The sequence below is a fragment of the Cheilinus undulatus genome, linkage group 9, assembly GCF_018320785.1.
Source record: "Cheilinus undulatus linkage group 9, ASM1832078v1, whole genome shotgun sequence".
Lineage (NCBI taxonomy): Eukaryota > Metazoa > Chordata > Actinopteri > Labriformes > Labridae > Cheilinus > Cheilinus undulatus.
In genome coordinates this window covers 46,857,553-46,882,063 of record NC_054873.1, presented here as the reverse complement: position 1 = coordinate 46,882,063, position 24,511 = coordinate 46,857,553, and the positions used below count along the sequence as shown (strand labels likewise).

The 24,511-nt window shown below is 37.9% G+C and overlaps 1 protein-coding gene across 1 annotated transcript in view; it reads right to left on the bottom strand.

Moving 5' to 3' along the window:
- Positions 1-17,877, bottom strand: part of elmo3 (engulfment and cell motility 3) — a 59,751-nt gene extending 41,874 nt beyond the window's left edge. The window contains exon 1 of the mRNA XM_041796398.1: positions 17,623-17,877. The gene's annotated coding sequence lies outside the window, so the exon portion shown is untranslated. The remainder of the gene's footprint in view (positions 1-17,622) is intronic.
- Between the last annotated feature and the right edge of the window lie 6,634 nt (positions 17,878-24,511).

Sequence of the window (24,511 nt, the reverse complement as noted above, 5' to 3'; positions counted from 1 at the left end):
TTTCAGCTCGTTTATCATAATCGTGCAATACTAACACTGCGTTTCTGAATGTTTATCGCTAACTGTTGGGAAATGGGGTGTGAAATGTGTTAGTTTTGTACTTTTGTATTTTTTTTGTCTTTTCTTTAGGTCATGTATCTTGTTCCATTCAAGATCCAAACTGAGACATTATTCGGTAAAATAAACGTGCATTGTTGAATATTTTTTGAAAATTTGGGTCACAGTTTGTCATTGAAGATCTGGTGGGTCCTGAGGTTGGACCAGTTTAGAACCAAGTCTCTAAACAATGCCAGCAGGGGAGGAGATTAGGATGGATACAGCACTAGCTGCTAGCTGCACTAGCTTTCTTTATTAAAAGAGGAGCAAAGAATCTCACTTAAAGCTTTTCTTTGCAAAAAAAATGTTCATGGTCTTCTCCTTCTCCATCGTCAGAAAGAGCTTGATAAACAAACTGTCTCCACTGATAGTGAACAGTAATAATTGCAACAACTGAAGGTATAAAGTTTGTTTGATATTTACGATTTGTGGCCTGGGAGATACGATGCAATTTGGAGCATTAAAATAATTGTGTGGACATAATAAAGCCAAAATGTTAATCCAGATTATTTAGTCAAAATGAAGATCAAGAACATACATAATTAGGGATGTCAAAATATTAAAATTTTAATCATGATTCATCTCATTAGTTCTGGAGTTAATCACAATTACTCCAATCCTTTTAACTGCATTTAAAAATTCCACTGTTTTGCATTTAAGACTTTCATTTTGGATTTTTCTGATGTCATAAACTAAGGGTAACTGACTTCCTGTTTGGATACAGACCTGACTTTATGGGTAGACTGATTTCTTTTGCAGAAAAAGAAAGAAGGGTAAAAACGTAAAAGTCTGATAACACAAGAATCTTGTCCACTGAGCCCTCTGTGGGTTGGATTTAGGGCTGAGTAATTAATCATAAATTAGATTAAATCGCAGTACGGCCTGCTGTACTTTCAAAATTGCAGAAGTTGCAATATTTCTTTCATTTGAAACGTGTCAGAATAACAGTTTGATATTTTCATTTTTGCAGCAGCAAGGATTTAATGCATATAATGCAAACATGTAAGTGTCAACAAAGTGGTCCATCTAAATATGACATACTGCTCACTAATCCCTGCTGATGCACCACACTGCTGCTGGCAAAGCTTCACCTCCTCCACCCCAGCCTCATCCTTTTAAGCTTAATGCTTGTTGTAGCCTCATATTCAGATTCATGCTACTATGGATTTATTGTTTCTGAAATAATTTCACTGTTTTCAGTACACGTCATAAATGTTTCTGTCCATATGGGGTTTTTAGCAATCAAGCCATGCTGCCTGACTAACCCAGGGAGCATGTTAGGGGCAGAGCATTCTCTGCAAAGTAAAACTGCATATCCATTTTGCAATAAAATGGTCAAATGTATGATGAGTGTGCTCCTGACTGAATGTAGGTTATAATAAAGAATGATCGATTGTAGGGCTGAACGATTTGCAAAAATAATCTAATTGCGATTATTTTTCCCAATATTGTGATTTAATGTGCAATTATTCTTAGGTTCCCCATCTTATGTGTTGTTCAACAAACACAAGCAATAAATCAGTCTTTATTAAAAAAGAGCACCATATTAGATATAAAACTAGGAATTAATAACTTGGAAAAAAAGAAAAGCGATTTTGATTCATATGGCAAATTTGATATCAATTGCTATATTGAAAGGGATGACCTTTTCTTGTTGTTCTTGTTTAGAATGAGGAAAATATAGCCTACATGAGGGAGAAAAGTAGGATTTTGTAAAAAAAAAAGAAAAAAAAAACACAAAAGAAACTTTGTTTGCGAAATGTGTAGACCAGTGATACTCAGCGTGTGGCTCTGCAGCATCGTGTAGCTCTTTTGTGATGATTTGTTGCTCTTTTATTTCGTAATTTTATATATTATTCCCCCCCAAAAACCTTTAAAAAACTTTTTGAACATTTTCACAATTTTTCAGCTATCTTTAGCTGTTAAATACCACCTTATTCTTTTAAGGGTGGGGGGTTTTTGCAACTTTTACCCAATTTATTCTACTTTAATCCGATCTTTGCCCTTTTTCACCATTTTTAGCCACATTTTGCCCACTTAAGCTACCTTTTGCAATTAAATACCACTCGTTACATTTTTTCCCAAATTTCTGCTTCTTCTTTTTGCCACTTTTTTCCCATTTTTTGCCATTACGTACCACTTGTTTCCTTTTTTTTGCCCATTTTTGCTATTTGTTGCAGCTTTTTGCCCATTTTAGACAGTTTTCACTCTTTTTTTACCACTCTCTGACTATTTTCTATATTTTCTCCCAATTTTTGCCCCTTTTCACACACAAACCGCTGCTGCTTTAAGACCATTTTTGCCACCTAAAACTTATTTTTATTGCAACTTCATGCTCTTTTTGCCACCCTTCAACACATAGATTGTGGCTCTTGCAGAGGTATTTGTCAACAGTTTGGCTCTTTGGTTGAGCAGGGTTGAGTAACACTGGTGTGGAGCATAAAACATCTACTGGAAAAAAATTGTATCTGGTATTTTGACCCATTTCAGGTTGAAGAAAAATTGCACTGTCTGTGATTAGAATATTGCAGCAGGCCATATCCCGATTTAATCTAATTTGTGATTAATTGCCCAGCCCTAATCTATTGCTTGAATTGTTGAAAAATACATAAGATGAGAAATCTAATGATAATCACATGTTAAATTGCAATTGCAATATTAGGGGGGAAAAAAATCGCAATAAGATTATTTTTGCAAATCATTCAGCCCTAGTTGGATTTCTTTTAAAGACATGTATTTGGGCTTTTGATGATTTCACATTTAGAGAAGGATAGTGGAAAGAGTTGGTAACGGGATGAATGAGTGGGGGACAGACTAGAGGGAGAGGAGCCAGAGGGAAGACTTGAAACTATACTGCCTGCATACATGTGGTGTTACCTAACCTCTAGGCCATCTGCTCTCAGTCTGCAAGTTTTTAAAGGGAAATGAGACTTTAAGGAGCTGTGGTGGGTGTTTCTTTTAATGTCAAGGCCAAAATCATACTGATTGCATTTAAGATTTAATTAAATGTCTAGCCCTATGTCATAGCTCACCTAATTGACCATGCCAGGGCCAAAGAAGTGGACTGTGCTTGAGTGCAGTACAGCGCACTCACATTAGTCAGAAAAGCTGGACTTTGTGGGTCAGACATGCTTGGGAACGGTACAGATTGCCAAAAAACTGCAAATCTTTCACCTGAGTGGTATAATTTGAAAATATTTAGGTTTTCTGAACTAAAAACTTAACAGCAGATGAATCTTTCTAAAGCATGTTACCATTTTGAAAAGAAGACTTTATGAGACTTATGTGGGGGAGTAAAAAAGCCAGAACAGAGAGTAAAACACATCTAAGACTCCCAACACCCCCGGTTAACCCGTTCCTACTGATGACAGAGCTCTATTAGCCTCCACTCATCCTGACCTGTCTGTGCATGCTTCACTCCTAACATAGAGCTTCATACAGCTCAGGAAACTCTCTACCTCTACCTTCTTTACAACAAGACCAAGCTGGCTTCCTTAACTGTCAGGCTACCTGCAGTGTGACTCACTAGACCTATCACAAACTAAATCTAAACACACTACTGGCTGCAGGACGAGCCACTGAGGAGAACAGATAGAAGATGAGCTTTTTTAAGGGAGTTTCCTTTTACACTTCCACTAAAGCCCTTTCACATGTATTTTTAAAAACCGGCAAAGTTTGTTTCACCCCTTTGAGTGAAAAAATGCTGATCAGTTAAAATATTGAAGAGCTCGGTGTTTCCTTTGTTAACCTCAGCAAAAAGAGAGAGAGAGAAAGAGGGGCGGTGTTCATCTGAGTCTCACTGAGGTTAACCCAAAGTCTGTGCCTGTCTGTGCCTGTCAGTGATGTCCCCTCCATTAGGTAACACACAAACTGAAACTACACGTCTGTCTGCTCTTAGACAGAAGTCAAGTCAAGGTGTTAGTGCACTAATCTGGATGTAAGGAGTCCAGTCGGCATGTTAAGCCATGCTTTTAATGATTAGTAACTGTAGTTGACCCTAAAGCTGCCAAAACGTACAATACATCGATTCTTCTCTTGATTACATCTTCTACAAAGACACTACCTTCATTATTAAGGATTCACTATCACTATCTAACCAGGATTAAAGGGTTTGACATCTTTATTAAAGCTGGAGTCAGCAGTTGGAGTCCCTACAAAGTCAAAGGTTGGCAAATATTGACATTTCTCGAAATCTTTAGGCTTTATGGGCATGAGCAGAGAAGGTGACAGGGATGATAACCAGGCTGCAAATGCAGACACTACCAGGACCTGAAATTCACCTTTAAACTGAGGGGAGTTCCCCCCTTCATTCTTCACATGGGGGGACTTTTTCTTGAACATAAACATAAAGTGATGGGTTTTTATCTACTTGTGAAAAAACAGACTGATGTTAGTGTAAAGACCTCTATTTGACCTTTAACCCTTAGGGGTCCATGTTCATATAGGCATGATTTCATCATCTGCTACTGTTGTCACATGACAGCATGAACACAAAGCCACATTTTGCATTGCAATCACTGAATGTGGGAAGTATGATTTTTAAGCTTTCTTTCAGTTTTTGTTTGATGTGAATAGGCCGAGTAAAACAGGAAATATAATCATTTTAATTTGATATAAAAATTAATTTCACACATAGGAGACAGTGGACCAAACTGTACAGGACTGGCACTGGTATTCTTCTTTTTTTTTTTTCTTTTTTTTTTGACAATTTCAGCATGTTGTAATTTCTTTTTAAAATATCCATTTATACATTTTCTGAGTGGTTTATTGTCAAAAAAGGTATTACAAAATGGAAAAACAACCAGTGGACCTTTAAGGGTTAAAAGCAAACAAAACCAGCAAGAAAAGTATTTTTACTTCTACATATTTAAATCAGTGTTAAGTTTGTCGACTAACTAGACATTAGTTATCAGGGCTTGATCCTGTGTTAACTAGCCGAAAACTTGACTAAGACTAACAAAAACAGATCTGTGATGACAAAAACTGACTAAAAGTTAGTTTAATTTTCATCAAGATGACTAAAACTAGACTAAAATGTAATTTAGTTTTTGTCGGACATTAAAAAATTGTGATTTTTCTCTACTATGGGTAAATCTGTCACAAAAAAATGCATCTGTATCTCTTTTGCAACTTAGCAGTAGAAAGCAGGGACCCCAGGTTTGGTAGAGTGCAGAGGACACACTACTGTGACTTGGCACCAGATTTAGGAAGGGAATAAATGCTTGGACTAAAAGTAAAGACCTAAATGTAGGGACTTTTAATGGATTAAAACTAGACTAAAATGTTTTTAAGTTTTCATCGACTAAAACTAGACTAAAACTAAAAGGGTAGAAATGACTAAAATATGACTAAAACTAAAAGACATTTCATCTTAAGACTAAGACTAAAATTAAAAATACGTAGCTGTCAGAATTAACAGATGACAAGCAGTTAACTGTTTTAAATGCTTGTCATCTCTGCTAATGGATCAGTGTCAGATGAAAATTTACTACTCAAAGACCAAAAGCGCCTTTAACAACAATTTCCACAGACAGGATTCAAAGTGAGCTATGTGTTTATTATTGGTCAGCATCATGTTGAGGATGATTTTCACTCAGTCTGAGATCAATACTAATCCAAAAACAGTGTTTAAATACAGGGTAAGATGCACCACTCTGTTAGGAGTCACTAAAACTAACAATTTAAAGTTCCTGATTGTAATTTTAACTTCGTTTCTCCACTATCATAAATGAAACTAGGACTGTCATCTCTGATCGGGCTGATATCTTTTTCACTTCTTCATTTCAGTTTCAATGCCTGATAACCGTGATTGGCATCATTACTGTTGGTGTCATTGGAAATTACCTTATTGCATTGTATGATATGGTTATTAAAAATGAGACTAATGCTCTGATCAAATTATATTGCACATACATATTTTCTTTCTGTCTTTCTCCTTCAGTATGCTTCTCTTCTGCATCAACACACCGCTGCATTCAGGTCCTGTAAGGAAATTTGTCTCAGAACCTCTGTGGTTCTTTGTTTAACTTCTGACACAGACTCTAAGCGTGATCCTCTGTACACAGGTTTGATCTTAGGAAGAAGGAAAACCATACACGGTGATAGATCAGGTGACTAGGGAGGGTGATCATCACTTTGATTAGTTTTTTGGTCCAGAAACTGCTTTAACGAGAGCTCAGTGTGAGCTGGAGAGTTGTCTCTAGTGCTGCAGCACTCGAGAATGGTCTTGGGCTTGAGACCAGTTTCAAGACCACATTTTGAATGTCTTGGTCTTGTCTCACACACGACAGCATTTTTACTCGGTCTTGTCTAGGTCTTGGACTGGCAGGACTCAGGATTTTCAATCAAGGCTGGTCGAGACCAGCACTGATCTGCTATTCTTCCTTCATTAATGTGATAACAAGGAGAGGCTCTCGCTAAAACAACAAGTAGATACACCTGCAAACACTCAGACATCAGTCCATCTTATTTCTAGTCAGAAATACCTCTGAACACTTAGTTAGGCCTCATTCACCTGACAAATCTAGATAAACATCTTATTTTCAGATACTTAAAATAATTCCAGACTTGTCAGTGGCTTTTAAATACATACAAGGGTTTATTTTTTACAAGAAGTTAGTTGTATTATTTTTTAAGATTTGAGATTTTTGCATGTTGTGCTTTGAAAGAGTTGCAGACACCTTGTTTTTAGTTGGTCAAATTTATTAAAAAGAAAAAAAAATGAGAGAATGCTATTTAACTGTTCTACCTTGTTGTGGTTCTTCAAATTGATTTTTTTGGTCTTGGTCTTGTGTTGGTCTCAGCCTTGACTCAGTCTCGACCCCCAAAAGTCTTGGTTTTGTCTCAGTGTACTTTCACTGTCAACACTCGTCGTCTCGATGAAGAATGAAACCATTTTTCCAGAGTTGTGCTCTCTCTCTTCAGACTTTTTCTCTCAGTTTTTCTAGAACCTGTTGGTAACAGTGTTGATTCACCACTGACCCACTCCTCCAAAAATGATCCCCAGAGATCAAGCTTGACGGCACTTCTTTTGTCCAGGCCTTGTCCAGGTGAAAAGACCTGGACACCTGGATGCCCAGAGATCACCAGCAGTTTTCAGGCCCTTGGGACATTCACAGCACAACCAGGGGCTCGTGGCAGCCCTTCTACTCGCCTGGATGGTACCCTAGGCCGTGCTGATAATATTGAAGGACATCCAGAACGGACTGGGGTTGTGTCAATCCTCATTCTCTCCTGATGGTGCCCACAGGAGACTTATTCACATCTATGCCTTACTTTAGCCTCAATCTTTGGCCCAAACATGCCTAAAAGTTCTGCACAGTACTATATTCATGCAATGTAGGACATTTGGTTAAAGTAGAACCATCAATCTGCTTCTGATGCTACTTTTTCATAGTACAGATCATGAAATAATAGCGACTCAATCACCCAAAAAATCTGTGATACTGATAAAGTTTCAAAAATGTGACATCCTTAATTCATTCCTGGTCTCTGGGAACAACTAAAATTCTGTTGTGTAAATACATAGGCGACATTTTGGTGTCAAAACTGATTATTTCATTATAGACAGCGTCATAAGTTTGCCTGCATTATCTGGCAGCTTAAAACAGCTAAGTTCCCAGTCCTGGTGTCTGGTCATCTGTTTTTTTTGTGGCTGTGGTATCAAAACAGGTACTGATCTCACCTGTGTCTCCTTTCCTCCGTGTCATTCCACCCTCCCCATTTCCCAACCCTTTCCACTGTCCCTCCCTATCTCAATAAAGACAAAAGCCCACAAGTAAATCATACAAACAGTATCCTGTCAACAAAGGCCGACCTACTAATCTAATTTAATGCATAAGCAACATTATATGCTGCTATTGTGACAGTTGATAGAGTCAGAAACTGGGAGTGGGAAACGACGTGCAGAAAAGGAGCGTCAAGTTCAACAGCCCCTGCACAGGGGGCAAACATACACAACCACCAGGCCATGGGTGATGAAGATTTGGATCAAATTATAGAATAATTGATAAAAATTAGGCAGCAGGTTTGCTGTAACAGTTTCAAAGACTCCTTCGCACCATCCAACTTGCAAACAAAGGCTGTATTTATTTGCAACCTTTCTGTACAAGACCTTCTTCAGGCCTGACGAAGATCTAGTACCAAAAGTTGCAAATAAATCGCCAATAAATGCCATGCCCTCTGATGCACCTGTCCAAAGAAAAAGATATGGAAAGCAATACTTCCATAACAACTGAGTTTACAACTTTGATGGGATTGTAGTAAAAATTAGGTCTTATTTACACCCAGGCAACAAAAATAGAAGTGCTAGGCAACCAAAACTGGGTCATGTCTCATTTTTAATGACCAATAGTGGGTTAGTGAGGAGTTGCCAGCCTATTTGTGCAGCTTATTCAAAGCTCTCTCTCCTTCTGTCAAAGCAGCTTTGGTTAAAACTAGTCCTGTTAATATAAACGCATTAATGCTTATGATTAATCTGGAAATCTTAATGCATTAAAAAAATAATAATGCAGTTAAGCCATATGACTAAGTTTGACCACAGCTTCTTTCCGTAGTCCTCCTGCGCGGATGTTTACATCCCTGGGGTGAAAAGGTCAAAGGCGGGTCAAACGCAGCCAGCAGTGATGAGTGAGGAGACAGACCCAGGTCTGCTTCACTGCAAATTTAGATTTAAAAAAGCTGTCCCATGGAGGTCTGGATGAAACTAAAGTTGTACATACTGCTATGATGAAGTGTCATTACACTGAAGCACAACGAGTCTGAAGTACAACCTCTGGGCAAAACACATCTTTGCTAAGGTTAGCAAAGACACTAACAACAACTCGGGGTCTAGTCATAATAGCTCATGTTAGAAAAGATGCTAACAACAACATGGGACCAAGCCATGATAGCTAATGTTAGCAAAGACACTAACAACAACACAGGATCAAGCCATGATAGCTAATGTTAGAAAAGATGCTAACAACAACATGGGACCAAGCCATGATAGCTAATGTTGCTAATGTTAGCAAAGACACTAACAACAACACAGGATCAAGCCATGATAGCTAATGTTGCTAAGGTTAGCAAAGACACTAACAACAACACAGGATCAAGCCATGATGGCTAATGTTGCTAATGTTAGCAAAGACACTAACAACAACTCAGGGTCTAGTCATAATAGTTAATGTTAGAAAAGATGCTAACAACAACATGGGACCAAGCCATGATAGCTAATGTTGCTAATGTTAGCAAAGACACTAACAACAACACAGGATCAAGCCATGATAGCTAATGTTGCTAAGGTTAGCAAAGACACTAACAACAACACAGGATCAAGCCATGATGGCTAATGTTGCTAATGTTAGCAAAGACACTAACAACAACACAGGATCAAACCATGATGGCTAATGTTGCTAATGTTAGCAAAGACACTAACAACAACACAGGATCAAACCATGATGGCTAATGTTGCTAATGTTAGCAAAGACACTAACAACAACACAGGATCAAGCCATGATGGCTAATGTTGCTAAGGTTAGCAAAGACACTAACAACAACACAGGATCAAACCATGATGGCTAATGTTGCTAATGTTAGCAAAGACGCTAACAACAACACAGGATAAAGCCATGATGGCTAATGTTGCTAATGTTAGCAAAGACACTAACAAAAACACAGAAAAAAGCCATGATAGCTAATGTTGCTAATGTAAGGAAAGGTGCTAACAACAACACAGGATCAAGCCATGATAGCTAATGTTGCTAATGTTAGCAAAGACACTAACAAAAACACAGAAAAAAGCCATGATAGCTAATGTTGCTAATGTAAGGAAAGGTGCTAACAACAACACAGGATCAAACCATGATGGCTTATGTTGCTAATGTTAGCAAAGACACTAACAACAACTCAGGGTCTAGTCATAATAGTTAATGTTAGAAAAGATGCTAACAACAACATGGGACCAAGCCATGATAGCTAATGTTGCTAATGTTAGCAAAGACACTAACAACAACACAGGATCAAGCCATGATAGCTAATGTTGCTAAGGTTAGCAAAGACACTAACAACAACACAGGATCAAGCCATGATGGCTAATGTTGCTAATGTTAGCAAAGACACTAACAACAACACAGGATCAAACCATGATGGCTTATGTTGCTAAGGTTAGCAAAGACACTAACAACAACACAGGATCAAGCCATGATGGCTAATGTTGCTAAGGTTAGCAAAGACACTAACAACAACACAGGATCAAACCATGATGGCTAATGTTGCTAATGTTAGCAAAGACCCAAAAACAACACAGGATAAAGCCATGATGGCTAATGTTGCTAATGTTAGCAAAGACACTAACAAAAACACAGAAAAAAGCCATGATAGCTAATGTTGCTAATGTAAGGAAAGGTGCTAACAACAACACAGGATCAAGCCATGATAGCTAATGTTGCTAATGTTAGCAAAGACACTAACAAAAACACAGAAAAAAGCCATGATAGCTAATGTTGCTTATGTAAGGAAAGGTGCTAACAACAACACAGGATCAAGCCATGATGGCTAATGTTGCTAAGGTTAGCAAAGACACTAACAAAAACACAGAAAAAAGCCATGATAGCTAATGTTGCTAATGTTAGCAAAGACACTAACAACAACTCAGGGTCTAGTCATAATAGTTAATGTTAGAAAAGATGCTAACAACAACATGGGACCAAGCCATGATAGCTAATGTTGCTAATGTTAGCAAAGACACTAACAACAACACAGGATCAAGCCATGATAGCTAATGTTGCTAAGGTTAGCAAAGACACTAACAACAACACAGGATCAAGCCATGATGGCTAATGTTGCTAATGTTAGCAAAGACACTAACAACAACACAGGATCAAACCATGATGGCTAATGTTGCTAATGTTAGCAAAGACACTAACAACAACACAGGATCAAACCATGATGGCTAATGTTGCTAATGTTAGCAAAGACACTAACAACAACACAGGATCAAGCCATGATGGCTAATGTTGCTAATGTTAGCAAAGACGCTAACAACAACACAGGATCCAGCCATGATGGCTAATGTTGCTAATGTTAGCAAAGACGCTAACAACAACACAGGATAAAGCCATGATGGCTAATGTTGCTAATGTTAGCAAAGACACTAACAAAAACACAGAAAAAAGCCATGATAGCTAATGTTGCTAATGTAAGGAAAGGTGCTAACAACAACACAGGATCAAGCCATGATAGCTAATGTTGCTAATGTTAGCAAAGACACTAACAAAAACACAGAAAAAAGCCATGATAGCTAATGTTGCTAATGTAAGGAAAGGTGCTAACAACAACACAGGATCAAACCATGATGGCTTATGTTGCTAATGTTAGCAAAGACACTAACAACAACTCAGGGTCTAGTCATAATAGTTAATGTTAGAAAAGATGCTAACAACAACATGGGACCAAGCCATGATAGCTAATGTTGCTAATGTTAGCAAAGACACTAACAACAACACAGGATCAAGCCATGATGGCTAATGTTGCTAATGTTAGCAAAGACGCTAACAACAACACAGGATCCAGCCATGATGGCTAATGTTGCTAATGTTAGCAAAGACGCTAACAACAACACAGGATCCAGCCATGATGGCTAATGTTGCTAATGTTAGCAAAGACGCTAACAACAACACAGGATCAAGCCATGATGGCTAATGTTGCTAATGTTAGCAAAGACACTAACAACAACACAGGATCAAACCATGATGGCTAATGTTGCTAATGTTAGCAAAGACGCTAACAACAACACAGGATAAAGCCATGATGGCTAATGTTGCTAATGTTAGCAAAGACACTAACAAAAACACAGCACCAAGCCAGGATAGCTAATGTTGCTAATGTTAGCAAAGACACTAACAACAACACAGGATCAAGCCATGATAGCTAATGTTGCTAATGTTAGCAAAGACACTAACAAAAACACAGAAAAAAGCCATGATAGCTAATGTTGCTTATGTAAGGAAAGGTGCTAACAACAACACAGGATCAAGCCATGATGGCTAATGTTGCTAAGGTTAGCAAAGACACTAACAAAAACACAGAAAAAAGCCATGATAGCTAATGTTGCTAATGTTAGCAAAGACACTAACAACAACACAGGATCAAACCATGATGGCTAATGTTGCTAATGTTAGCAAAGACACTGACAACAACTCAGGGTCTAGTCATAATAGTTAATGTTAGAAAAGATGCTAACAACAACATGGGACCAAGCCATGATAGCTAATGTTGCTAATGTTAGCAAAGACACTAACAACAATACAGGATCAAGCCATGATGGCTAATGTTGCTAATGTTAGCAAAGACACTAACAACAACACAGGATCAAACCATGATGGCTAATGTTGCTAATGTTAGCAAAGACGCTAACAACAACACAGGATCCAGCCATGATGGCTAATGTTGCTAATGTTAGCAAAGACGCTAACAACAACACAGGATCCAGCCATGATGGCTAATGTTGCTAATGTTAGCAGACGCTAACAACAACACAGGATCAAGCCATGATGGCTAATGCTGCTAATGTCAGCAAAGACACTAACAAAAACACAGAAAAAAGCCATGATAGCTAATGTTGCTAATGTTAGCAAAGACACTAACAACAACACAGGATCAAGCCATGATAGCTAATGTTGCTAAGGTTAGCAAAGACACTAACAACAACACAGGATCAAGCCATGATGGCTAATGTTGCTAATGTTAGCAAAGACACTAACAACAACACAGGATCAAACCATGATGGCTTATGTTGCTAATGTCAGCAAAGACACTAACAAAAACACAGAAAAAAGCCATGATAGCTAATGTTGCTAATGTTAGCAAAGACACTAACAACAACACAGGATCAAACCATGATGGCTAATGTTGCTAATGTTAGCAAAGACACTAACAACAACTCAGGGTCTAGTCATAATAGTTAATGTTAGAAAAGATGCTAACAACAACATGGGACCAAGCCATGATAGCTAATGTTGCTAATGTTAGCAAAGACACTAACAACAACACAGGATCAAGCCATGATGGCTAATGTTGCTAATGTTAGCAAAGACGCTAACAACAACACAGGATCCAGCCATGATGGCTAATGTTGCTAATGTTAGCAAAGACGCTAACAACAACACAGGATCCAGCCATGATGGCTAATGTTGCTAATGTTAGCAAAGACGCTAACAACAACACAGGATCCAGCCATGATGGCTAATGTTGCTAATGTTAGCAAAGACGCTAACAACAACACAGGATCCAGCCATGATGGCTAATGTTGCTAATGTTAGCAGACGCTAACAACAACACAGGATACAGCCATGATGGCTAATGTTGCTAATGTTAGCAAAGACGCTAACAACAACACAGGATCCAGCCATGATGGCTAATGTTGCTAATGTTAGCAAAGACGCTAACAACAACACAGGATCCAGCCATGATGGCTAATGTTGCTAATGTTAGCAAAGACACTAACAAAAACACAGAAAAAAGCCATGATAGCTAATGTTGCTAATGTTAGCAAAGACACTAACAAAAACACAGAAAAAAGCCATGATAGCTAATGTTGCTAATGTAAGGAAAGGTGCTAACAACAACACAGGATCAAGCCATGATGGCTAATGTTGCTAAGGTTAGCAAAGACACTAACAAAAACACAGAAAAAAGCCATGATAGCTAACGTTGCTAACGTTAGCAAAGACACTAACAACAACACAGGATCAAGCCATGATGGCTAATGTTGCTAATGTTAGCAAAGACACTAACAACAACTCAGGGTCTAGTCATAATAGTTAATGTTAGAAAAGATGCTAACAAAAACACAGAAAAAAGTCATTATAGCTAATGTTGCTAATGTTAGCAAAGACACTAACAACAACACAGGATCAAGCCATGATAGCTAATGTTGCTAATGTTAGCAAAGACACTAACAAAAACAAAGAAAAAAGCCATGATAGCTAATGTTGCTAATGTAAGGAAAGGTGCTAACAACAACACAGGATCAAGCCATGATAGCTAATGTTGCTAATGTTAGCAAAGACACTAACAACAACACAGGATCAAGCCATGATCACAAATGTTGCTAATGTTAGCAAAGACACTAACAAAAACACAGAAACAAGCCATGATAGCTAATGTTGCTAATGTAAGGAAATGTGCTAACAACAACAAAGAATCAAGCTATGATAGCTAATGTTGCTTGTGTTAGCAAAGACGCTAACAACAACACAGGATCAAGCTATGATAGCTAATGCTGCTAATGTTAGCAAAGACACTAACAACAGAGGATCAAGCCATGATCACAAATGTTGCTAATGTTAGCAAAGACACTAACAAAAACACAGAAACAAGCCATGATAGCTAATGTTGCTAATGTTAGCAAAGATGCCAACAATAACATGAGATTAAGCTATAACGTCAAGCTTCACCGGCGCAGTCAGCAGACCTGGATTTGTCCCCAAAACTACAACATCTAAGCTAACTAATGCGATCACTAATGGCTCACCAGAGACTGCAGGCCATTGACATCGCTAAAGACAAAGGGCTTCAAGACACCCTCTGGAACACTCTTCCTGCAGACATTCGTAGCGCTCCATCTCTGGACATTTTCAAAAAACGTCTCAAGCACCACCTGTTCACCACAGCCTACAGTCTTCACTAAACCACCCCTTACATTCATCCTACCCCTCACATAGTTTGTCCATGTCTATGTGTTCCTGTAGAGCATCCTTGGGTTTCTTGAAAGGCTCTATATAAATTCAAGATATTATTATTATTATTATAAGACATAATCCGGGTCGCCTCGGATGACCCGTACCACAGAACACCTACGAGAACTACTGTCACAAGAATCCGTGAACTGTATGACAGCTAAAAAGGCAACTAAAGTGGAGCAGCTGGCCCGAGCTACATTTGTTACACCGACCAGAGACCACTGGACATCAGTCAGCAACTTCAGCTACCTCGGGGTAACAGCACACCTGATCATTCACTTTACAGCGCAAGTTATTTTCTACCTGATGTGTTTGTCTGCTGGGCTCTGCTGCAGTTTATAAATATTATTGCTCAGTGAATTAAGACACTCTGATTTACAAACCACAAATAAGTTTAACAACTCTAGTTTGTTTAATATCTCTTCATTTAAACACCATACATGTACTTATTTATCTCAAACAAAAATACAAGTAAATGGTAGTATTTTAAATGTTATTTTATAGATAATTATAATAGTAATAATAAGAATAATAATAATAAAAAAATAAGTGTAAAGCACTTTCAAAGGGCTGTTAACAAAGTGAAAATGAAAATAAACACTTGATAATAAGAACGTTTAAAAATCTAAATATTACTAAAACTAAAGAGCATAGGGATGTGATTAACTTGATTAATTTTCTTAATCAATTAACAGCACTAGTTAAAACATAATGATTGAAAGTCTGGATATTTTATAAGCTTGGGTACTTTTTGATACTGTATCATTTTAAATATATGATACTGAAAATGAATATCATTGTGTTAAGAATTTAAGCACCTCTACAATACTAGCTGCAGCCTTACTGGGCTCTTCATCTATACCATTTATCCCGTTCAGGACCACAGGAGGCTGAGCCAATCCAAGCTGTCATTTAAGAGGCGGGTACATCTGGACTGGTCACCGGTCAATCACAGGGCTGACAATATGACAAAGAAACACTCATGCTCGCACTCACTCCTACAGGCAATTTAGAGTCACCAGCTAACTTAAAAAGCATCTCTTTGGACTGTGAGAAGAAGCTGGAGAACATTGAGAGAACATGGAACATGGAGAGAACATGCAAAATCTACACAAAAAGGACTTGTCTAGTCAGGATTCAATCCAGGAACTTTCTTGCTTTGAGGCAACAGTGCTAACCACTGCACCACCATGTAGCCTCTTATAGTTCAGTTATTTTCATAATTATGAAGGAAAATCAGGCATTATTGCAGGACAAACAGACTGTAGACAGTCGTAGGCAGGCTGGTGATGGTCATTTCCACATGAAAGCGTTATTATAATATTGGGAAGTTCAGTTTAAATACAGTGGCATCTGTCTGTAAATGTCAGATTGTAGTGAAAACACTTATTTCCCCTTTGTGTCAGAATGCCCTCTTTCACTGAGGCTAATGATTTATAAACTTTGATGTGGTAAAGATTAAAGTGTTCACCACATTTAGCAGCTGTCAGAGCGCCTGTGTTGTTCTGTGAGCACTTTGCTTCATTAAACCTAAAACCAGCATCATGCAGAGACCTTTTGTCTGTCAGAGTCCCTCAGAGCGCCTTAAAGACCCCCTGGACTCACTCACCCCCCACCACTATGTGAGCCTGTGTGTGAGTGGAGGAGGAAGCTCTCAGCTGCCTGAAATTCCTAACCTGACACGGCAGCACACAGACACGCAATCACTCACAGGAACAATATATCTCTAATAAAAACATGAAAACTGAGCCATTTAGTTACAAAGGATCCTTCGCAGCTTTTGCCGGAGGAAGCCTGTAGATATGATTATATCTGGAGTAAATTTGAAACTGGCATTTTATAGCAATTTCATACATGTTTAAGTATGCACATTCACAATAAACTTATTGTAAATGTCATCATCCATCACAATAATTTTGGTTAATCATTTTATGTAGGCATGTGATGCTTTCTCATATAGCATGCAGAAATATTAACTATTATGGCAATGGCTCCAGCATTGGCTCTGCTGCTCATCCCAAAAATGCATGTTCCTCACAAATGTGGCACCATTTTAAAGGAAAATAAACACAAACTTTGTTACTTTATGTGCTAAGTTTACATCACAGAAAGAAAAAACACGGCAATGTCACTTTAATCCAGCTTTGGTCAGCCTAATTTCCCATGCAATCAACACCTCATTTAAAACCTATTCATTACATTGGCACAGATGCAACACATTTCAGAGACAGCTCTAGGGCTGCTTGACAGTTTACGCTTCTTCATTTAAATCATACTTTAGCTACTGAATGGAGGTCTGGGTATAATATATGTCTACTCTGACACCATAATGATGGATTTAAGAAGCTCAAGGGAGCTGTCAACTACCCTGGACTAATTGGTGCCAATTATAAGGTGAAAAAATAGGACCTGGGCTAACTTGGGCATGTTGCAACCTTTGCATACTGCAAAGAATTACCTAAGAAAAACTGTGCATATCATGTACCATTGAAACCCACTGTAAAAACAGTTTATTGAAATAATGCATAAATATAACTACATAAACAGACAAGTAACTTAAGGTCAGAACTGCCTGAGAGCTTATGCTTACTCAACAGTGATATGCTGCTCTGGGTTATTAAGTACCCACGAAACTGTTAAAATCAGCTGTATTGATCAAATAGTGCATTAATAGACAGCAATTTCTCTCGAAGTTGCATTCAAAATTGTTGACTATAGTCAAGTAATTGTGAAAACAAACATGTCAGTGTAATAAAGAAGTATAAAAGTCAGCTGCAGAGCTTTTTCTCAGCCTGTGTCCTACCTGGTTTGAGAAGACAAGTCGAGGTTTACTGTCCTGCAGAAACCGCCGCAAACGGAACGAAAAACATTGGTAGGTCTCCTTTCCTCCTTCTGTCTTTGAACAGTCTCACTCCTCAAAAGTAACCTTTTCTTATAGAAAACATTTAAAATGTTCGATAACACAAAGAATCTATCCTCAATAACTTTGTAAGATTTTTTTTAGTTTGGTAAAAAGTTCCGGGTTGGTTTGAGTCGTTCGGTAGAGGTTGGAGTTTGTGTGAAGACGGACCCAATTTGACAATGCATTTCCGGTTACGGCTTCCAGAATAAAAGTAGGTAAGATGGGCAGAAGCAGAATCGTTGAAAACGTGAGTGGAGCTACATATCAGCACTTTATATTACAATATTTGATAATTGTATGTGCGTACATGTGTGATTTTTACAGCTAGGTGGCTAGCCATTCATTAACTTTGTTCCCTGACCGTTAAAGTGCTTTTACTCTGAAAGAATTGGAACAAACCTGGAAATGCTGTTGCTATTTTATGCTTAGCTCGACCATTTTTACTTCGCAAATTTCCAAGAAGTTATAGACGGATTAATTCAAAGTTCCGGGGAGGATAAAGCTGGTTAAAGCCGCCCCCTGCTGTCCCCGTTGTTACAAAGAGCACCTCTTATTTCTTACAAGAATAATAGTTCAGTGTTAATATAAGGCTGTATTAAAATCTTTTGGCCCATAGTGACCCAGTGCTTTACTGGACCAACTACTAACCACATTGTTATACTCCTTGCCTCTATTTCTCAACAAAAAGCAATCATACTTCTTCCCTAATTCATCTCCAAGGTTAGAGTCAATATTCCTTACAATACCAGGCTATAAAATGGGTTAATAACCACTTATGAAAAGGATTTTACTGCTAAAACCCATAGACATGAACAATTAAAGGTAAAAATGGACCGAAAGTGATTTGTCTTGGTTGATATGAGACTCTTCTTTTAGTTTAGGGGCCAAAACATTCAAACAAAGGGGTAGAGGCAAGGAGAAGGCAGTACAAAGACGGGAAAGGAACTTTTTATAATAATGGTCAAGCAGAAGCCAAGTGGACATATTTCCATACTGTTTTTAACAGTGGTCTATTTCATCATGGGTCATTTTGTAGTTGTTTTCTTGAGAACCAAACATTTTTATGTTGATATCTCTACTACACCAAACTGTTCTTTCCTAATGTAATGATTCCTCAAGGCTCAAGAAAACTACTGAATTCCAGTAACAACCACAGGAAACATTTATTATTGAATTCAGTCATCCCTGCTGGATATTCCACAGTCAACTGTGAGCGATATTAGGAAGCGGCCTGCCACAAAGACTGGAAGACCACGTAAAATCACAGAGCGAGGTCAACAAATGTTCCCAATGCTCTGCTGATTCCATAGCTAAGAGTTCTGAGCGTCCACAGGCATTAATGTAAGCACGGTGGGAGCCTCATGAATGTGTTTCCATGGGCAAGCATTTGCATGCAAGTCTCACATCAAGTCCAACGCAAAGCATCAGATTAAGGGGTATAAAGCACAGCAAAACTGGACTGTGGATCAGTGGAAACATGTTATGGAGATTGCGAGCCAGGCATTCTCGTCTAACATCAGTGGCTGACCTCATAAATTCTTCCTTCATCACACATATTCATCACAATATGTGTTAATCTAATATTGACAACCTCAGTGCAGACAAAGCCCTGCAACCCTCAAGATCTATGGTGCCTCTGAAGGGGGGCCCTGACCTCAGATTGGGAACCAGTGGTCTAAACGGCTTCAAATTCAAAATGAATTGAATCACTTTCATTATCTAAATGTCCATTGTCATCTCTATCCAACTGTTTATGGGTCAACGTTTTCTTTATAATATGCTTTACATGTTTATATTTTTATATTTTACTTATAGGGAGATATTAGCTCCTTTTTTCTTTTCAATTAAATTAGATTGTTGGAAAAAGTCTGTACTGCCCCCTATTCTCTTTCTGGTTGTATTTCCGTTACATACAGCTCCTTATCACAGAAGCTTTCCAGCAGAGAGAGCTGACAGGAAACCAGGGAAAGGAGCAGATAGAGGGTTAAACTGAACCAGAGGCGAAAGCAAGGCTTATTAATAGAGAACCATTCAAACACAAAAGAATTCAATGCATTTAAAGACCCAACATACTGGGAAAATAAAGAGAAATATAAAACACGCCTGTCCTAAATGGCATACCTGCTCTGTGCCCCTTATGGTGTTTTAGTGCTCTGAAGTTTCTGACCGGAGATCAGCAGCAGTCTTAGTTTTCCAACAGACACAGCCAGTCCAACCCAGAACATCTTCCTGAGGATTTAGGCCCACAGTTTGCTCTGTCTGTGTTAGACACAGCCCTAAGCCATCCTGGAAGTCCTCCACAAGCTGCAGGGGTCCCGTGGTGGAAAATTTCATTCATTATGCACCACAAAAATTGGTATTTGTCCTACTTTTCTTTCTTACAGAATTTCAAGTTTTTATTTTGGTGATTAATCTTCACTTAGGTCAGGACCTGGGGGGTTGTTTCTTACCCCTCATTGATGGATTTGCAAACCAACCAAGTGCATACCACCACCTGCTGTAAGGAAAACTTTGACCTCTTCTCCCTTTGTTGCCACTTTTAATCAATTTAAATGCTTTTTGCCCATTTTTGACACTTTCATCCTGCTTTTGCATTTTCTGGCACTTTTTGTTTTTTTGCCATTTTTGGTACTTATTTGCCACTTTTTGCCCAAATAAGCTGCCCTTTGCCATTAAATGCAATTTTCCCCCCATTTTTTCCACTTTGCTGATTTCATTTTAGTCACTTTTCAGGCATTATTTGCCACTTTTTGAACATTTATGCCACCTTTAAGTAATTTTTGTCACTTCTCACCCCTTTTTTGCCACTTTCTGTACTTTCTGCAACTTTTCCTCCCCATTTTTGCCACTTTTATGCCTATTTTGCCCCTTTTCACCCATTTTTGCCACTTTTTGACCGTTTTACCACCTTTAAGTCATTTTTATTGCCACTTCAACCCATTTTTGCCACTTTTCACCATTTTGATTGTGGCTCTTGCAAATGTAACAATATTTTCTGTACGTTCTTGCAACTTTTTCTCCTCATTTTTCCCACTTTCTATGACTATTTTGCCCCTTTTCACCCATTTTTACCACTTTTATGCCTATTTTGCCCCTTTTTTGACCTATTTTACCACTTTTTTTGTTTTGCCTATTTTGCCCCTTTTCACCCATTTTTGCAGCTTTTTGACCATTTTACCACCTTTAACTTATTTTTATTGCCACTTTAACCCATTTTTGCCACTTTTCACCACTTAGATTGTGGCTCTTGGAAATGTATTTTTCATCAACTTGGCTTTGGTTAAGCAGAGTTGAGTAACACTGATGTACAGTGAGGCAATCTGATAATATATTATTATCCTATTTTCCCACTTATTACATGGCTTCTTACCAAGTCTGAAACAAAAGCATCATTTGGAAAGGAATGAATGTGTTTAAAATTATTTATTTTTCTAAAAACAGTGTGTTAGAATCTAAAGTTGAAGCTGCAACAACAGCAGTGGTTGACTCTGAAGTCTTGATAAAAAGAACAAACTGGCTCCCACCTGAGACTGTCCATCATTAAAGTGACGTTACAGATGTGAAGTTAGGGTTTAACAGTATGTACCATCAGCTGCATTAACTGGAGGAAGTATAGAAAGTGATCCAGTGTCACTCTGACCCCTCACTGATGGGCTTCCTGTCTACCTCTGACCCCCCACTCTACAGAGTCCTGGTCCACCACAGTGAGATTAAAGGACAGGAGGAAAGAAGTCGTCCAGCTGCGTCATGAGGTGATAGATGTTTCCAATCAGTCAGGTCAGGTGATGCTCGGAGGTTTATGACTGTTGACTCAGCAGAGGCTCGCCTCGCTTCATGAAATGCCATAACCACCTGAGAAACATCTTTATTTGCTAATCTCTGAATCTTGATGGAAGGGCTGAACGATTTGCAAAAATAATCTATTTGCAATTTTTTCCCCCCAAATATTGCAATCACTGTTCAGTATGCAACTATTTTTTGGTTCCTCATCTTATGCATTGTTCAGCAAACACAAGCAATAAATCATTCTATAGTTATATCAGTTATAACCAGCACAATATTAGATAAATTAAAATAGGTGTGAACATTTAGAAAAAAAAAGTACAAATTTGATATCAATTGCTTTACTGAAAGGAATGATATATATATATATATATTATGTTATTCTCATTTTGAGTAAGAAAATCATACACATGAACAGCAAGGGTAGGATTTTTGTAAACTATTCTAATGAAAAGACCTTTGAATGTAATCATAATGTGTAGAGCAGAAAATCTCTGCAGCAAAAATATGGTATCAAAGTGGTATTTGACACATTTCAATAAACTAACCTGAGACCTTTTTTGACTAGTTAATATTAATATAATATTGTTTACATGTTTTTTTATTTCCATCCAAGATGTCTGTAATTTCAAGCCTTTAACACTGAGATCAGTCCTTATAAGTTTAGATATTTCAACTACATATTTCTGGTGCTGTTATGTTGTCTATCAGTTGGTTTAACTCAAATATGCACTCATGATTGGAGAACAGGTACAGGAAAACAGGGATTTTTTTTTTTGAGATTCTTAGCCTGGAAAAATTGTGTTTTCAGAAAGCCTGAAGCAGTAAGTTGTCGCAAAAATTGCAGATTTAATCAAGAACAGACTGATGAGATAGAATCAGAAACTATGAGGAGAGAGTGGGGGATGATATGAGGGAAAGAAGCCACAGGCTCTTTCACCCAGGCCTGAACAGGACAACAGCTTCACTGCATGGTGGGCCCAGACAGAAACTACTAGACTTATTGGTGCCCCCAATTAGGGCTGGGAAATTAATCGCAAATTAGATTAAATTGCAGTATGGCCTGCTGCAATTTTCAAATTGCTTTAACCTGAAATCTGTGCCAAAATACCAGATTAAACCTTATTTTACAGCAGAGGTGTTATAAATTACATATCATGCAATCATTCAAATGACTTTTTTTTTGAATAGTCTGCAAAAAATCCTACTTTTTTCATTTTTGTACATTTTTCTTAATGAATATGAGAATGACTGAAAAATGACCTCTCTCTTCAATACAAAAATTCTTATCCAATTTGCAATACGAGTCAAAATCAGCACAAGAAGTTATTTTTAAAAAATGTGTAGCCCTTGTTTAATCTGTTATTGTGTTGGTTATAGCAGGGGTTCTCAATGTTGGGGTTGGGACCCCATTTTGGGTCACAAGACACTGAGATGGGGTCTCCAGATGCCTTAAAAAACTAAGATTATTTTTAAAATTATACTGTTACCCCTTTACACCAATTTTGCCAAATTTTAACACATTTTTGCCACTCAAAACACATTTTTGTTTGTTTTAAACCCTTTCCACCACTTTTTTCTGCCTGGTTTTGGCACTCCTAAACCAAATTTTGACACTCTCCGCCTATTGTTGGCTCTGTTGACCCATTATTGCCACTATTAACCCGTTTACCACTTTTTACCACACATTTCACAATGCGATATGCCCATTTTCCCAGTTTCACCCAGTTCATCCACTTTCTGCCTCAGTTAACCCTTTTTGCCCATTTATATAAATTTTTTATCCCATATGACCAAATTTACACCTATTTTTGGCACTTTAACACAATTTCAGCTGCTTTTTCATCCCATTTTACCACTTAATGTGCCACTTTAACCCATTTTTGCCTTTTTTTTTTGTGGTTATTTTTGCCACTTTTATCTAATTTTTGGCACTTCTAACCCATTTCTGCTACTTTTAAAATCCAATTTCAACACCTTTTCCACTATTGTTTTCCATTATTAACACATTTTAGCTATTTTTAACATATTTTAATACTGTTTTTATCAAAAGAATTTACATTTTAAGAGGGCTACTTACTGCACAAATGAATTAAAAAGATATTTGTTTCTTTGATAAGCAAATACCACAGCTTAACTTTACAATGGACCATGATTTTGCTGGCCCCCAGTTTGGCTGGGGCCCAGAAAACTCTCCCATCTTCCCCCCTAATGGGCAGCCTTGTCTGCACATAACTATTCTTCAACATACATGGCTGTTCAGCCACCTTCAGCTACAATGGGGTCTCCGGTCTCTGGAACCTTTTGTTTGGGGGTCGCGGGCTGAAAAGGTTGAGAACCCCTGGGTTATAGTGTAGAATGATTTATTGCCTGTGTTTGTTGGAAGTAACATAAGATGAAAAACTTCAGAAATAATCGCATCAAATCACAATATTGGGGGAAAAAAAAAATCACAGTTTGATTTTTTTCACAAATCGTTCAGCCTTATTACGAAGTGCAACATACAGTGGGAACCATGCTCTGTGTAAGATTTACACAAGGTAAAAATGGGATAGAAGTCCACTTCCCAGACTTTCAGACGGTTTCTAGGAGGAAAGGTATTGTAACAGTGGTAAACATTCTCCTGTTCCAACTTTTTTGAAACATGGTGCAGGCATTAAATTCAGAATGTGTAATAATTTATCAGACTGAACATCAAAATATCTTGTTTTTGTGCTGTAATCAACTGAACAATATTTGCAATCACTGCATTGTTTTAATCTACAAAGTCCCAACTTTTTTGGAATAGTGGTTTGTTCATGTAGATATTTTGATCTCAGCTTTCTGGGTAATGAACACAGATCTTCCTGATTCATCTTTGCAGTTATGGAAATAAAGGCATGCCTGAGGTTTAAAGCTGGGGCATGGATGGATCATAAGAATTAAAACATACCTATAAGTCTGCTCATTCAGAATTATCTTTCATGAATAGTAAATGGATGAGGTGTTTAACAATGCAGCAAAGCCT